Consider the following 15,785-nt stretch of genomic DNA (forward strand, 5'->3'; position numbering starts at 1 on the left):
TATGCCTCAATCATGACAGTCTTGTTAGCCTGTCTGGATTCTCTCCCTTCATGGCCACAAAGTTGAAGCAGAAGGCATATCTTCCCTCTGCTTACATGCCTGACCATGACCTGTCCATCTCAGCAAAGAGCAGAAGACCATGGCCCTGAGACTCATCCATGATCCTTTCCCTACCCACAGAGCTGCACCCTTCACATAGGTTCCCAACTGACCATCCATCATTTTTTTCTGGATATCTTTGCTGACCCTGTCCTTCCAACTGCCACTTACCAAGGCCCTTCTCATCCTTCACCACCCTATGGGGGCACCTCACTTCTACATGAAGACCAGCCCTCAGGGATCTCCTTCCCTTGGTGCTCCTACTTACCACTCATGGATGGCCCAGAGGCCTTCACCCAAGCGCTCTCTCTTCCAATCCAAGAAGGCCCCAGAAACAGGACTCAGGCCCTTGCTTCTCACTAAGACGTTTACTGGCCCTTCAGGCTGAGAACAAGACACTCTCTGGAAGAATTCCATCTCTCAGAAGGCAGTGCACGTTCATCAACATCAATACACAGTGTATTTTAGAACCATTTGTCATTCTAGTGGCCTGGTTATCAACTTTCTGTCTTGTAAATATATTCCTCTGGGAGTAAGAACTGTTTCTTTTTTGTTATCGAAGGAAATTGTGAAATACTAGTGTTCAATGGAACAGTTGTCAAATCTGGCTTTGGAGTGCCCCACATAGTAGAAATTAAATGTTTTCTTCATCTAGCCATATTGAACAGCGAAGATTGCCATGGCCGGTCATTAGAAAGACAGATGCTCCCCCATTCTGTGGGGCGGCTGTGGCGAGAAGCGCAGGCTTGGAAGGCAGATGGAAGGGGAGGACACAAGGATAATCATAAACAAACTGGAATTATTGACTGTCTGAGAGGTGCTGGGCAAAATAGACTGAACCTAGAATAAATAGTCCTTTTATAAAATGCTTTTGGGAGATGCCACAGCAATTTCTGCTTCCTCCGCCCAGAGCTATCTGCAAGAGGAACATAGACCAACTGTTTCTGCTGAAAGCTGTTTAGATTGCAGGTGGGTTCTGGAATCTTCTTCTTGCAAAGTCTAATAGGTCAGTTACTAATGGAGTCAAACAAAGGAAGACTCGCTGGCAGGTCAGGGATGTCAGACTCTCTCGACGTCTCTGCTGCTAATGGAGGCTGGGGTCTCCAGGGTGGCGCGGGCTGCCAGAATGCGGGTGGGCGGTGGGCACGCTCCTCAGACAGCTGGCCACCTGAGATGCTAAGCCAAGGAAAAGCCCACGTTATTCCCAGAAAGGGCAACAAAGAAGACAGACCAGGAAAGAAGGCTTGGGGCTGCCTTTGCTTGACCGGCTAAAATCATTGTCAGAACAGGATGTTTGAATGTGCGGCCTCATCTGGGGTGGAATATTGGTAACAGAAGGAGCATCTCCAGCTTCAAAGAATGAAGTCATCACCCTAGGATTAACTTAGCATCAGTGTAGGCCCCTAGCCAGACTCCTGGGGGCAGAGGAAGGGCAGCAAAGCAAGTACCCTCCGGATGAGACCCCTCCAAGTTTCCTTAGTAACCTTCCAGCTACAACCCCCCCCCCATCCTAACAGGCTTGCTATCCTAGCATTAGTGGAGAATATGTGAGATGCAGAGTTTTGAAAACCCTCTTCCCTGCATATGTAATTGTGACCAGTTGTCAAGACTCAGGGGTGGTGGAGGACAATGGGATTGAGGGTTGGAGCTGCTAGCACAGATCCCCCAGAATTCCACATGGAGAAAAGGCACCCCAGCCTGTTAGCAGCCAGTCAGCTTCCTCTCCATCTAATTAGGTCAAGGGTGCCGTCATTTGCTCATCCTCTGAGCCCCATACTTCCTTTCTTTGTGTGACTGTGGGCTTTCGAGAAAAGGAGGAAAAAAACAAGCCTTCTTTCTCATCACATACTATTATGATTCGAACTATGATGGTCCTTATGAAATAGAAAAACTGTAGCACAATGAACCGGCATTCCTTATATAATCAGAAAAAGGAAATAGGTTATAACAGCACAAAGAAAAAGGCTTCTCTGTGATTGTTTCAAGATTAGAAGTCCCTGAGTGCATTATTCACAGTGGAGGTGGGAAATGCAACTGAGGTGTGGCCCCAGACTGAAATGGCAGCGTCCTCCCCGGCCACCAGCTCAGCCTTACACAGAGGACGCAGGTCTGGAGGTCCCACTGGGCTCCCTCTGATGAGGAAACCAGACCCTGCTAAGAGCCACAAGGACCTGGGAGGGCCATGGAGCAACTACAGACATGGTCCCTAAAGATTGGCCAAAGATTTAAGAGTCCCCATCACTGGGACATTTTCTCCCAGCTTCCTGGACATAAAGGAAAATTGTGATCCAAGAATCCCCAGTCTCAAGCTACTTGCACTGCCTGCCTCCCCCATCACACTGGTCACAAGATTCAAAGACGCTCGCGCAGGCTGCTGAGTGGAGAGGCACCCACTGCCGGAAGTGGGCTCAGGGTTGAAAATCTGGGCCATAGCCATCCATGCCACCCAATAACTGTTTGACCTTGGAACTATCCCTTCTCTCCCCTGGGCCTTTGTTTCCACATTTGGAGCGTGTGTGTGTGTGTGTGTGTGTGTGTGTGTGTGTTTAACAGTAGTGAAGATCTGGACCAGATATTCTCTGTCCATAACTCACCCCTAACCCCCTGCTCAAACAGCATTAGGAAGTGAGTGGTTGTCCGCTGAGCACACAGATACTGTCAGACACGGTGTAGCCCTGTGGTTTAAAGTGTGGGCTTGGGACTCCAACCAACCTCAGATCTGATTCCAATTAGGCCTCTTAACATTGCTATTCTAGTTTCCACTTCTGTAAAATGGGATGAGAATGGAGACGTGGGAGGGATATCTGTGAAGTGTTGGCACAGTGAGGGCTCACGGGGAGGGCTCCATGCTGGTACCATGGCTTGTGCACAGGTACTGGTCCTCAGGGCATCTGACTTCCCCATCCTGCCCGCAGAGGAGGAGATTTACACACAGCCCACCAAGAAATCAGAGACTTACCATTCAATCACCCAGTCCTGGACAAGACAGCAAACCGGCAGCATCCCACAGGCCTACTCATCATTCTGTAATGAATTAGTGAAGCAATAAATATAAACTATCAACCTTTCATCCTGGTCATAATGAATTGTATTAGAAGGAATAATCTCCTCCAAAGAGAACTGATAACAGTTAAAATTTCACATTGTAAAATTTGTTAGAGATTATATATGTATATATAAAGATCAAATTGTCTTGTTAAAATTTAGATCTTCAAATATTTGTCCAGGAAAATTGGTTTTCTTAGAAACAGTGGTCACACAAAAAATTCAGAATGTCAGAAGTTATCATGGATACAATTTGATAGCTGTATTAAACCCTTCCTATATAATTTACATAAAACAGAATTAAATTCTTTGAAAATAATTTTATTAAAGTTTTTTAAAAAGTAAAAATTTGAAACAATTTTACTAGGCAGGATAGGAAACTGATCAAGGCATTCAACTGGCTTAATGGAACTCCTTTCAGAAAATTCATTACATCTGCATTCATAACCATGGAGTCCTTGGACCATGGTCAAAACATCCATGTGAACAGCCAGGTCCATCCTCTGGGGAGAGTCCCCAGTGCCTACTAGAGAACAGTATCCTGAACCCAAGAACTTGCACATGCATGAAGACTGGCTGAATCTGCTCTAACTCCAGAGCCTACCATTTAAGATGACCATACCTGGACCATACCATCCACTTTTCCAGCCATCCCTTCCACCCTCTCCCACTCTCCAGTCATACTAGGTGGCTTCTCCAGCCTGGGTTCCTTCACTTATATCATCCCCTCTTCCTGGCAAGTATTCCTATGCCCTTCTTCTTACCTTTCCTTCAAGACTCAGCCCAGCTCCTCCTCCCATGTGGTCTTCATGCCCCTACAACCTATACCTACCCGTCATCCTCTTCTTGCTGAAGTCGCTGGTAATCTCAATGTTGCCAAATCCAGCAGAAATTCTCACTCCCATCCTTCTGGTAACCATTTCTTCCAAGTTTCCATGACTCCTTGGGCAATGAAGCTCCTTTGAGCCAAGGGAAGAAAGGGATCCAGGTGTGGGCCATTATGAACATACATCCAGGTCAGCTGGGGGAATGAGGGCCTCGATCCTAAAGAAGGGAGCTGTACTGGGTGTTATTCTGTACGTTGGCAAATTGAACACCAATAAAAATACATTTATTAAAAAAAAAAAAAAGAAGAAGGGAGCTGTGCGGTGTCCACCATATTCTTTAAACACAGCAATGAGCCCAAAGCCAAGCTCATTTGGTCCCAATCATTCTACTTTGAAAATGTGTCTTGCTTGTCACTGCCCTGTTTAGAGTTCTCATCACCTTCTGACCAGATTAATGTACCAATCTCCTTCCTGGTCTACTTGGTCTATTCTACCTCAACCTCACAGGGTCACCAGTCAGCTAGCTTTTAAAAAAACAGATCAGATTATGTCATCCCAGGCTGGAAGTAAGGAGAGGATGGAGGAAGGAGGGAGGGAAGAAGTTGGAAGACTCCATATTTTCTTGGATCAGGTTCTAAATCTCTAGCATATGTGGTGGTGGTGGTGAAGTGGTGGCCAAGTCTTCCCCAGGTAGACAGCTCTTGAGCCATTCACCCAAGCAGTCCTCCTTTCTTCATCCATTGTCCACCATAGCTAAGATGGTACATTAAACATTACCTCCAGGTGTGTATATAGTTGGCAAAGTAGTAAGGCTACTAGCATCCATAACCTAATAAGGTTTTAAGTTCATGCCAACAAGGAGAAAGAAAAATATGACAAATCACCCATCATGAACAGAGGAGAATGGATGAGCTGCCATTCCTTGAGAGACTACATGATCCCACATTTGCAGCAGGAGGAGGGAAGCTGCACATAAGAGCAAGAGAGCATACTTGTACAGTGCCACCTGGGAGAAAATGCTAACCCCTCTCACCTGCACAGAGCCCAACATATTCTACCACACTGTCACAGGATTTTCAGGATTTTGTCTGGATCTTCAAGGTTTGGAGTCTGTTGAAAGTTACTGAAATTCATGTGCTTTAAAAATTACTCACAAAGTTTACATTAAAAAAATTAAACAATACAAGTTTATTCTCCTAATAGTTCTGGAGGTCAGAAGAAAAGCATCTTCCAGAGCTAAACTCTCTAAGGGCTAGTTGAACAAGCAGGATTGGTTCCTTCTGGAAGCACCAGGGGAAAATCCACATCTTTGCCAACTTCCAGAGGCTGCCCACACTCCTTGGCTGATGGCCCCTTCCTCCTTCTTTAAAACCAGCACAGAGCTACATCTCTTTCCAGTTCAGCTCTGTCACCACATGGTCACACAGCCTTCTGACTCCTGCCTCCTCTTATAAAGGCCCTTATATCAGGCTCATGAAAATAATCCAGGATAGTATCTTCACATTTCAAGATCCTCACCTTAATCCCAACTGCCATGTAACTCAAGGGATTGGGACAAGGACAACTTTGGGAGGCTCTCATTCAGCCTAGCACAGTCTCTGAAAGACTTATAGTGCCTGAGGCAAGAACTAATCTCCAAACTTTGTGATACTTTTCCCTGAGTTGCAGCCTCAGAGAAATCTGGACATTCGTTTCCTCCCCTCCAATGCAGGCAGAGCATACTTCCCTGCCTCACTGGTGTTGGACTTGGTCATATGACTTGCTTCGCCCAAGAAAAAATTAGCAGAAGCGACCCAATCTGAGACCTTAATTAAATATATAAATATGGCTTAGCTTGGCTCATGTGTCTGGTAATCCACTAGGAGAAGAGACTGCTCAGGGCAACCACTGCCCCTCGAGTCTGGGCCCTAGGAGCATGAATGGAGTAGACCTGGATCCAATCTGCTGTCTAGAGTACCCCCACCCTCACTCAGCCATGTGCCGCCTACATAAGCTGAATCACATTTAACCTGAAGATTTCAAAGCCTGTGAGTGTTTGTTGTTGCCAACCACCGAGTCTGCACAAGTTTGGTTATAAAGCTCTATTACGGCAACAGCTAACTAACACTCAGCCCCAATCCCATTTTTCTTACTCCATATTGAGAAGGTGCCACGAGAGTATCAGCATCTACAAATAGGACAAATATGCTAATAAGGGTTTGGGTGCCTGCTACCATTGAGAATCTGAATACAAGGAAAAGCTGATCACCTACAGCATATGCCAGTAAGAGGTCATGGCTGTCACTACTTGGCCACCAAAAGTCAGACTCTCACAGGTTCACCATCGAGCCACAGCACATCCACTGAGGGAATGAAAACATCCCACCACCAGGGGGACCTCCATTTAGTGCTAACTGTGATTATAGGTCTTCATTCCTAGGGATGGCGTGTCCTCACCAGATTAGCCCTCTCCCTCTGTCCCAGGTGCCTATAGGTATATCATTTTTATTCCCTTTAAACATTCTAATGACCAAGAGCTGGTCCTGGGACCACAGCAGCAGTGAACCTGTCCTCTCTACCTACTAAACTGTGGATGCCCTCGTTATATGCCCTACCAGCTTTCTGGGCTCAGAAATGGCTCTGAACCAAAAGCTGCCAAATACAATCCCTCTTCCACCAGACCCCATGCACTCTCCTCCCACTGCCCACCTGCCTCTCACACTCTCTAGACCCACACATTCCACATCTCAGCACACCTCAAATCTGAGCACACATCCTTGTCTAAATTGTGGGCTCCCTTTTTCCTGCCTGATGCACCTCTGCTTGCTTCTTCAAAATCCAATCCCAATGTCACAGCCCAAAGCACCCTTCCCAGCCTGGGTCATAGCGCTTACTGCTTACATGTTGACTAGATTATGAACACCTGCAGAGCTCAGACTCCATTTCCAGGATGATTTGGACCCCACAAGGAGCATCTGACAGGGTACAAGCATAGAACAATATTATTCTTTCTCATGTTGATTCCTTTAAAAAAAAAAGATTTTATTTATTTATTCATGAGATACACAGAGAAGGATAGAGAGAGAGAGGCAGAGACACAGGCAGAGGGAGAAGCAGGTTCCATGCAGGGAGCCCGACGTGGGACTCAATCCCGGGGCTCCAGGATCAGGCCCTGTGAAGAAGGCGGCGCTAAACTGCTGAGCCACCAGAGCTGCCCCTCACATTGATTCCTTAAATCATCTCTCCTGCCCTGGGAGGAAGCCTCTGGCCAATCTCATAACTATTTGTCCACTATCATTCCACCTACTCACAAATATTATTGAACACCTGCTATGTCCCACATTGCATCAATGCATCAACGAACAAAACAGGCAGCAAAACACAACAAACCAACCTTGCTGCCCTCATAGAGCTTATATTCTAGGGACTAGAAAGGTAATAAACAATGAAACAATAGCATGTTAGTTGAGGGGGGTGGGTAGCTGGGAAAGTAGAGTTATCATTTCAGCAGGTTGAGAGAGTCAAGATCCGAAGAAGGAAAGGAAGCATGTTGTGCAGATCATGAGGTAAGAGCACTTCAGGCAGAGGGAAGAGCAAGTACCTGAAACACCAGGGAGCCTGTGTGGCAGCCATGGGTTGGAGGGCATGGCAGTAAAGGATGTGGCAGAGAAGAGTTGCAGGGCTAGCTCACATTGAGCCCTTCAGACTGTTACAGGACTGTGACTTTTACTCAGAGTGAGAGGGAAGCTTCTGGAGAGCTCTGAGCAGAGGAGGGACCTGTTTTGAGCCATATTAGCAGGTTCACTGGAGACTGAAAGTTCATGGAGTTAAAAGATCACAGGATAATAAGTGAATAGGCCTTTTACAAAACAAAACAAAAAGCCAGTGTGACCATAAAACTTTAAAGTCACCCAATTTAAGTGTCCCCCTTCACCTAGCTCTGGTCCATCATGGGAAAGGAGTTATCAGGGCCTTCTCCCTACCTCACCTGGCTCCCCTCCCACACCCAGTGAATACATAGGCCCTCCGGATTGGAGGGTGGGACAAGGGAGTGTAGGCTAGAGGCAGAAATGGCAGATTGTGACTTGTTGGTGCTGTCTGGATAAAGCAAGTCCTAAATGTTGAGCTCCCCTGCAGGGATAGTGAGGGCAGAGTTACTTTTCTTCTTCAAAAATACCTTTGCCTAGGGGATCCCTGGGTGGCCCAGCAGTTTCGCGCCTGCCTTTGGCTCAGGGCGCAATCCTGGAGTCCCGGGATAGAGTCCCACGTCGGGCTCCCAGCATGGAGCCTGCTTCTCCCTCTGCCTGTGTCTCTGCCTCTCTCTATGTCTATCATAAATAAATAAAAATAAATCTTTAAAAAAAAAATACCTTTGCCTATCACTGGAGGGAGAAGGGATCTGTCAGCTGCAGTCCCCTGGTATGGCCAATGCCTCTTCCTGCTGTCCGCATCCAACCCCTCCTCCAGCAGGCAGTCTCTGGGAGTCTACCCACAGGCTTGGGATTCAGCTCTCCCCTCCCAGACGATGCTCTTGCACGTGGCCCTCTCAAGCTGCCCCACTTCCAACTCCTTTCTTATTATGGGCAACTTGCCCCAACAAACTCTAGAACCTCCAGCCCCTTCTCCATGCAACCCCCTCTTTGGCAAGTCCTGCACAAATGGTCTAACCCATAATGTGAGTCTTACATATAATTTTAAATTTTCTAATAGCCACATTAAAATGGTAAAAAGAAACAGGTGAAACTAATTTTACTAATTTATTTTATTTAGCTCAATATAGCTTCGTTAACATTTCAATGTGTAATCAATATAAAAACTTACTAATGGGCTATTTACAACCATTTTTTTTTCATACTAAGTCTTCAGAATCCAGTGTAGTTTACACTCACCATGCCCATCAGTCTGGACTAACCCACATTCAGTGTTCGGTAGCCACATGCAACATGCTGGCCGCCATACTGGCTTCAGCATGTGAGGTACTTGGTGCTAAGGTTTTATTCTCCACTTTTAGGGGCCTTAGCTAAACCCAGAGGAAAGAGGAAAGCACTTACCTACTGTTGTGTGCTGAGCTAACTGAGCCCAGCGGCCCCACCCTCAGGGAGCACTCAGAATGGTGGGGAGGATGGTTGAGTGCCCTGAGCTTTCCCTGAGGAACACACAGAGCGTGGCGTGCAAGGCAGTGGAGAAGTGGAGACATCAGACAAAGACATCCCAGGCTCCATTTGATTCAGGGAAGCATCATTTGCATGATTTTCACATAAATCTGAATGTTAAAGTCAAGAGGTGGTAACTCCATGTGTACAGTATAAAATAAAGCTAACTAATTTGTACAGCATACAAGGGATTGCAAATCCAAGGGCTTGACACATCAGAAAGGCAGTGGAATCTCACTGCTATGGAATGAGGGCAGCCTGGAGCTCTGTCAATGCTGATAAAACATCTCATTAGGTGTACTGTATGCATATCCTCTTAACAGTTTGGTTACTCTGAGTCAAGGAAGTCAATAAAGACTTTATTTCCTCCTTTGTTATAAATAAAAACAAAAGCTGACATGCTTACCGTGGGTCAGGCACGGCACTGAACCCTTTACTGAGATTATCTGAGTCCATCCTCATAACCCACCCACAGAGGCATGGACTATTATCACCCCCATTTACAGACAGGGCTGCTAAAATTCAAAGAATTTAACCCAAGCAGGCTGAAAATCAGTATATCACTGATTTCATCCATTTTTAGTTACTGTTAAAATAGTCTTATCAAGTACAAAGTAATGAGTATATACTACATTTATGAATATCACATTTTACTGGACCCTATTGCCGGACTTACATTATTCAGCCCAATATAATTAAGATATTATCATTTCAATGTGCAAATAATATAAAATTTTACTAATGGGGGACACCTGGGTGGCTCAGCAGTTGAGTGTCTGCCTTCACTCAGGGCATGATCCCAGATTCCTGGGATTGAGTCCCGCATGGGGCTCCCTGCATGGAGCCTGCTTCTCCTCCCTCTGCCTGTGTCTTCTGCCTCTCTTTCTGTGACTCTCATGAATAAATAAAATCTTTGAAAACAATTTTTTTAAATTTATTAATGGGATAGTCTATAACCATCTTCCTCAGACTACATCTCTGGAATCCAGTGTGCATTTTACACTTAAACTTTATACTTACAGTGTCTCTCAAATCGGACTAGCCACATCGGCTGCTCAGTAGCCACGTGGGGCTGGTGGCTATTGTACTAGACATTGCAGTCCTAACTCCTGGCTTCGGAATGTGAGGTTCCTGGAAGCTAAGGTTTTGCTCTCCACCTCTGGGGCCTTAGGTAAACTCATCTCCCGTGACAGTGTAGTTAAGTGTCAGCCAGGGCTGCGGTCATCTGACGGCTTGGCTAGGGGGGCTAGAGGACCTGCCTCCAAGACGGCTGCCTCACATGTCTGGCAGGTTGATGATGTTTTCTTGATAGGAAACTTCGTCTCCTCTCCATGTAGGTTTTGCTACTTACCAGAGGGCTGCTGGTATGTCCTCACAACTGGCTTCCTCTGGAGCAAACCATTTCAAGAGAATGAAAACTACAACATCTTTTCCGGTCCAGACTTGGAAGTCACACATCATCACCTCTGCTACTTCTGCCATTCTGTTCTTTAGCAGTGAGTCACTAAGCCCAGCCACATTTGAGAGGCTGGGATCCAGACTCCACCTTTTGAAAAAAGAATGACATAGAATGTGCAGGCATATTTTAAAACTATGATATGGGATGCCTGGTTAGCTCAGCGGCTGAGCGCCTGCCTTCCGCCCAGGGTGTGATCCTGGAGTCCGAGAATCAAGTCCTGCATCAGGCTCCCCACAGGATCCTATTTCTCCCTCTGCCTATGTCTCTGCCTCTCTCTGTGTCTCATGAATAAATAAATAAAATCTTTTAAAAACAAAGTTTAAAAAAATGAATAAAAATAAAACCATGATATAATCTAATAGGAAAATGAACAAAAGATATAAACAGAAAATTTGGAAAAGGTTAACACACATATGAAAAAGTCCAAGCCTCCTCATAACCAAAGAAATACAAATTAGGCAAGTGGTTGCTATCAGACTGGCAAAGATGAAAAAGAAAAATACGTAGTGTTGGTGATAGTATGGAAAAGAGGCCCCCCTGAACATGCATAGTGTGAATATAAATTGGCACAAACTCTTCAGACAAATGTGATGATTTACATAAATAGCCCTAAACACGTGATTATTGTTGACCTAGGCACTACACTCTAGGAATTCATCCAACTAAAAAATCAGCACCATGTTCAACCATGATGGCTTGGTGCATTAGCAAACCAGAGCCACAGTGAAGAGGTATTTCATCCACTGGCCTCCAGATTCAAGTCACCTCATAAAACAAGGAAGAGCGTGGCCGGCTTCAGGCAGAGGGATGCCGAAAAGTGACCTTCAGGCTCAGCATGGCGGAAGCTCCTTGCACACCAGCTTCAGCCCGTTAGAGCTGAGCTATAATTGATCACCGCAGCAAATCAATGTGAGTGAGGTCCTTTCCAAAGCTCTGTACAAACTGACTTCATAATGAAATATGAGCTTGTGAAGTTTCTCATTTTGTACTATTCTGACATTTCTTGCAATGTGATTAAAATATAATAAGATCAAATAGAAAATACTATTTGCTCAATCACCTCCAAACCTAACACAGTGAATAGTCCAATTCCATCCAGGAAGAAAAGTCATTTTCAAGACTCCATAAAGAAGCCTACATTTAAATTTCATGTTCTCTGCTGTTACTGTGAAAAATTACATGTTTTAAATATAGGACAAATACAGGGCAGGCCAATTCTTGTTATAATAAATTTTATTCCAACATTCTCAGTAAATAAAATCTCCAAGCCCCAGCCAATGAATGGCTGCTTCAAGGTTCATTCGATAATACATAATTCCAGTCCAAATAATAATTTGCTCAATTCCTTTGAAGTCTAATTCAAGCCCCATTTCCCCTGAGAAAGCCCAGATCTCAACAATTGTTTCCTTCTTCAGACTTCCGAGAACACATACAGCTGCAAGCATTCCCTGGCTGTTAGGTATGTGTGCCTTCTCTTTCTCGCTCAGCCAGGCAGGTCCTCAAGGTCAAGGGGTGCTTTCCTCCTTCAGCATCATCTATCGTGCCTGGATGCTGGGTCCCCAGCCCAGGATTAGGCAGGCTGCAGGTTCTTTCCAGCACTTTCTGATTGAAAGAGCCTATAATGATGGCATTTAACCCATGGCAGGCTTTCTACCCATCCATCTCCTGCATTACTAGCCCACATCACACTAGTCGTTTCTAGTGAAGACATTATGTTATCCTCTGAGACCTCGACACACATGATCATTTTACACACTGTCAGCTGCATCTATTAATTTTCTTACTGTCAGAGACAGTTAAGAGACCCTTTGTGGAAATGTCTGAGGGTTTGTAAAACAGAAGCCTGTTTGTTTCACTTCCTCTGACATACAGGCTTAGGAACTGTGCAATTTTAAGTACCAGAGTGAGCTCTAAGACTTACGGATAATTGACTCTGGAAGGCAAGAACACGACTTAGAAGGGATCATTTTCTCAACTCACTAGCAGTTTCAAACCCAGAGACCATTTGAAGAACAAAACTAAATCATCAGGTTGGATTCTTCTAGAGCTAGACCATCGCCAGCCCCCAACAAGCCACAGGCTAGACCAGCCTCGAAACCTCAGTGCCCCAACAATGTAAAGAGCTTCCCTCCAAGCTTTTAGAGCTATCTTTGACTAGATCAAAGAAGTGTCAACACTGGTCAGCTTCCAACATTCCAACCTCCGATGCAAAGCCCCAGTGTCCAAGAACATTAGCCCTATATGCTCATTTCCACCTGCTTTTGGCCCTAGCCCAGGAAATTAAAATATAAAATTAAATCATTGACTTTCAGGATTGAGAAGAGACAGAACCCAACATGTCCATGTATGTCAGTTAGAAAGCACTTGATGCAAGAGTCAGAAAAGCCAATTCTAATTGACTTGAATGATAAAGGTGCTTTATTGATTCATGTCTCCAGGAAGTCCAGCTCCATTTTCTTGTGATCCTCTGGGCTCTGCTGCCCTCCACATGTTAATTTTGTCTTCAGATCAGCTTTCCTCATAATTACAAAATGGCTGCCAATAGCAACGAGGATTCCATGCTTCACCTTTCACACTCAGAGGGGAAGAGAGTGCCATTTCTCAGGCCACCAAACTAAAGCCCTAAGCTTTGTTCTGTTTGGATCATTTCTCTATCTCTCCAGCAAGGCGGGGACTGGGTTTTCTCTGACTCACTTGGACTAGTTAGAACCACCCAACCCATGAGACTGCTAGACCCAGGGGAGGCTGGGATGGATGCTGGCAAGGCAATCACAATGTCTATTTCCTCCTGCATCTCAGCAGGACTGTACTAAACTTCTAACATCTAACACTAAACAACTCAATGAGACCTCATCCCATTCCTGACAGTGCTGTCCTCCCCCTTGGAAATAGCCTCAGGGTTGAGGAACACTATTTACAGTGTCATTCAGTCTAAACCAAACCTCAGGAGTCCTAGAAATGCTGAGAATTACTCATCTCCCATCCAGAATTCTGAATAAGACAATTCCCAGGTACTCTGGGCACAAATCTCTCTATTAACTAGAAGATGGCCATGGCTCTGGAATGGGCCACTGGCCATGTTTGCCCTCGAGAGGAGTTAGCACCTGCTCTGTCATCATGAGAGGGCTAAGCCAGTCTTGCTCAGCTCAGCATCTTGGAATTAATTAAGAGGCTCTAGTAACTAACTCTTATTCTCTAAAAAGGGCCAGATCATCAGCTGTGGACACAGATGGAGCCCTAGCTCCATTTACCTCAGTAACCGATGAGTCTCTCATGACATCCCCTCTGTGCATCCTTCCTGTATTCCCAGACTCCTGCCAACTTTGATCTCCATTCATTTCCCACACAGGTCTAGCTCACCAGGAGCATCTGCTTGACTGGCTGACTATGACGTGTGACCCAGTGACCCACAGTGACCCAGACCCCAGACAAGAGGATCCCTGCCCAACACAGTTAGCTAGTTCCCTGTTTCCCCAAGTGTCTTCTGTCTTTTGCATTTTTTCGTTTATAAAACCCAGTATCAACTCCTGCCTACTTCCCGCAGCTAAGCCTGGGAAGAATAAAAACAGACACTGCTAATCCTTCTACAGAAAAGGAGACTGAAATCCAGAGGGGGAAGCAGGTGATCCAAGGTCTGCCAAGAGCCAGAGTCAGACCTGGAGGCCAGACCCTGTGACCCTTGGTTCTGTGCTTCTTCTACCTCAGCAGATTGCTTCCTTCAGTGTACAAGGTAGCCCTTGGCAGTGCTTCTGGGATGGAAGCACATGGTATCAGCCTGGCCTGTGGTCTTTTCACCAGAGTTAGAGTCCAAACCAGCCCGAGGCAGCTGCTTCCCAGTACAGTCACCTCAGAAGTGCTCTGCACTAGGTAGGTTCCCTGTCGCCAGCATCAGGGCTGGCTGAAGCCCAAACTCTCCCCCAGCTCACAGGGAACTGTGAGTCTCAGAAAATCCAATTTGTCTTTCCTCTTGCATTCTTTACTTTGGTTATTGCTTTGAGATTTCTTTTGTGGCAGTTTGGGTCTTTGATTCACACTTTGGGTCTTTGGTGAACACAGACTTTCCTTTCTCCTCTGCGCAAAGCTACCAGCCCAGCTTTCCTGGGAAAACAAAATAGCCTGTTTCCTTTGGGTGGATACAGGGCAAAGTGCTCTGGGATCACAGAGCAGCCCACATTCACATCCTAGTGCTGCCATTTTATTCATTTATTTATCGAATCACTCACCCACATATGCACATTGAGCACCAACAACGCACCAAGCACTGTTCCAAGAACTGGGACCAAGCACAGAATAAGCCAAAGGATCCAACCTCACGGAGCACCTCATCTCCTGAGACTCTGCCACACGTGAGGTATTTTTAGGGTCCTAAATCCTTTGCAAATCCCAAAGAAGCCTTAGACTCTCCCCAAAAGAATTCATATAAACAGGCACTGAAAACTGGATGTCTTTTTGGATGGTTGGTGGATCCCTGAAGCCCACATGTAGACCACTTGGGATCCGAGAACACCAGGTTAGAAACCTCTGAGCAAAGAGAAATCAGATACAAGTTCTTCTTCAGTGGGTAGAGCTCTCTAAGGGGTCTGTTCATATACCACCGTGATCTATTGAATTCCTTCAATGGATCATAATCACATTCAGCCTGAATCCTCAGATCTTGACTTTCCTGCATTCCAAAGACAGATTCTTACAGGTGAGCTTCTTAAGATAAAAGAGTAGGAGAAATCTGCATTCTGGAACGTGAACTAACTGCCCTGTGGGATTTGGGGTAGAACATTCACATCAGACTTGCAAATGATCTTTTCCTCACATACACGGGGTAACAATTTTCTCCAGGTGAGCATGAATATGCCTCGTTTTATGCACTCCCTGTGCTCCCGAAAAGTTATACCTGAATCAAAACCTTGCAAATAAAACCACTTAAAATGCACTAAGGGAGCTCACTACTTTGTAAAAGCTGGCAATGAATTCTCTGGCAAACCAATGGAAACTTTGGAATGTGCAAATCCATCTCTCCTCTTTGTTAGAATGGATTTCTGTAGAATGGGTAACTATAAGTGAAGAAAGCCAGTGGGTGGGGCGGATTTAAGACATAAGGTTTCTACTTATCAGGCATCTGTGCCTCTAAAAAGAGCTTTTTGGAGAAAATGTTATCTTTGATTACCTATTACAAAGACCAAATGAAAAGAAAAAAAAAAAAAAAAACAAAGACCAAATGAACCAGTG

The 15,785-nt window shown here is 45.3% G+C and overlaps 1 long non-coding RNA gene across 2 annotated transcripts; it reads right to left on the reverse strand.

Annotated features, from left to right (window-relative positions):
• Window positions 1-373: 373 nt before the first annotated feature.
• On the reverse strand, window positions 374-6,929 carry LOC140640881 (uncharacterized). Of its 2 annotated transcripts, XR_012037490.1 has the most exons (4): window positions 6,852-6,929; window positions 3,977-4,103; window positions 3,059-3,123; window positions 374-1,275 (listed from the first exon to the last, which is right to left on the reverse strand). It is a non-coding gene; the product is annotated as an uncharacterized lncRNA (long non-coding RNA). The 2 variants fall into 2 exon arrangements; XR_012037489.1 differs by lacking the exon at window positions 6,852-6,929 and having other exon boundaries at window positions 3,977-6,661.
• Between the last annotated feature and the right edge of the window lie 8,856 nt (window positions 6,930-15,785).

This window comes from Canis lupus, chromosome 10 (assembly GCF_048164855.1).
Source record: "Canis lupus baileyi chromosome 10, mCanLup2.hap1, whole genome shotgun sequence".
In the NCBI taxonomy this organism is placed as follows: domain Eukaryota; kingdom Metazoa; phylum Chordata; class Mammalia; order Carnivora; family Canidae; genus Canis; species Canis lupus.